The sequence below is a fragment of the Equus quagga genome, unplaced genomic scaffold, assembly GCF_021613505.1.
Source record: "Equus quagga isolate Etosha38 unplaced genomic scaffold, UCLA_HA_Equagga_1.0 60318_RagTag, whole genome shotgun sequence".
Classification (NCBI taxonomy): Eukaryota; Metazoa; Chordata; class Mammalia; order Perissodactyla; family Equidae; genus Equus; species Equus quagga.
Window position 1 is genome coordinate 1 of NW_025800297.1, and position 2010 is coordinate 2010.

At 37.3% G+C, this 2010-nt stretch overlaps 1 long non-coding RNA gene across 1 annotated transcript; it reads left to right on the top strand.

The window, feature by feature from the left end:
• Nucleotides 1-53: 53 nt before the first annotated feature.
• LOC124234000 (uncharacterized) lies at nucleotides 54-1724 on the top strand. Its single transcript, XR_006887198.1, has 3 exons — nucleotides 54-240; nucleotides 453-502; nucleotides 1512-1724. It is a non-coding gene; the product is annotated as an uncharacterized LOC124234000 (long non-coding RNA).
• Nucleotides 1725-2010: the final 286 nt, after the last annotated feature.

Sequence of the window (2010 nt, forward strand, 5' to 3'; positions counted from 1 at the left end):
GGCAAATGGTAACTACGTGAGACTCTGTGAAATTATTCCACACGAAGAACTGATTTGTACCTTCGCTTTTCTCAATCATGGATCCAGAAATTCTTAGTTCCTTGGGAAAATCTGTGCTTTATGTATGGTGATTTTCAGGCAAAGTAGGAGATATTCAGCAGGAAGATATTGAGAAGTTCAAGGAGGTGGCTAAAGAAAAGGAGATTCCAGAAGAAAACATTGTGAATATCATCAATATTGGTAATGTGAATATATTGTTTTTCTGAATATATCATTCAGCTGGAATGTAAATATACTATCAGGAAACAAATTGATTCCTTTTACATTTCCTCTTCCATAAAGAATCTTTTGTAAAATCTGTTATTTAAGGAAAAGATAATCTTAGAAATATTGATAAATGGTATTGATCAGTAGCTCGTTTTCTCCTCTTTCATTTCCTTTTACATCCTCAGATGACTGTCCTACAAGTGAATGAAAACAGGGACTTGCACCCCTCTGAAATGTAAGTAAAAGTGACCTGTTATTAGTGCTGCTACACCAACGAATTCAATAAGCGCACATTGTGACTTCATATGGGCCATATTTTCTAAGTAACTATTTTTGTCCGAATTACTTAAATTATGTCACTAGGAATGTATTCTGTTATATTAGGTTATTTTGCTCCTCTTGAGTCCTGTTAAATTGCAAATTGGTTGAGCTGATTAATGTTCAAGCAGTTTTGGTGACGAAGAATTATCATCCAAGAACCACGCAAATGATACACATTTAGAGAGAAGCAGGAATTGCCAGAGGTTGGTGGGACAACTGGAAAAATAGTTTTCCACTCACTCCTGAGTCAATGGTTGCCAGTGTATGTCACTGCTCCAGGAGAAATGGACTTAAAGAGAACTCACCCTACCTGCAATCACCATGTCGAGTTTTCCATAACCATGACAGCCACGTGGGGAGCCTTACAACCACACTCCATGAAACATGCATTCAATTTCTATTCCCCTTCAGAAGATAGTTTCCTTAAAGTGTCATCTTTAAACTTCCTAAAATGACATAGTCTCAAAAAATAACATTGATCTAGGCTGAAGCATGCTTTTTTCCTTTGTTTTTTTCTGTTGAGAAGAAATAGAGAATAAAGCAAACAAAAACATTAGATTCCAGGGTGAATACAATGTAGTGAAACCACAGACCCTTTGGAATTAAAGGAAAGGAGTGTAATTGAATCACAGATCCTGCAAATCATGTTTAGATGGGCCTTCCTCATGAAATGTATCCTGAATCATGAAACTCCTGGAATGTTTCCCAACCACAAAAAGTCCTACAATGTGTACATCCTTGGAAAAATCGCATATGTATCCCCTCATATCATAGAGATGGAAAACATTAAGTCCCACACAGAATTTGTCCACTGCATTAAGCAGAAGCTCCTCTAGTCCTTGACACCCTGCTTACTGTGACTCATCCCTGTCAGGCTGTCATACAGTCAACTCATCCTTTTATTCTGTTTTACTTACCTACAGAAGCTGTCATTGAGGACCAGGCGTATCATTTTCTCAGTGGTATCAAGATCAACAATCTGAAAAAAAATCTTTCTTGTTCTTGTCTAACATCACCTTTCTCTCTTCATAAACATGCTTTCTTTCCTATTTTATCTCTCCTAGTCACCATTCATGTCCTGTATGGTGTTATTAGATTTCTGAGTGTTCAAATAAATTGATTTACTATGTATGCTACACATGTGTGTCTATGCAGAAACTCTCACAATTAAAAAACAAACAAACAAACAAAAATTCTCTTTAAATACAGCTATCCAGGAAGATGTACCCTTCATAGGACTGACGTCCCAAAGAGACAATTCTGATTAGGATTAAATAGAGAAGTCCAAGAGCTGTCAAGGCAAGAGGGACAAAGAATATATTCCCACCTTGGAGGGGGCGAGGGTTATGGCTATTTTTCCTGTCGTGGGATGAGGTAGTCTGGTTAACAAAAAGTCCTTAGGAAGCATCTAATTCACCAGAG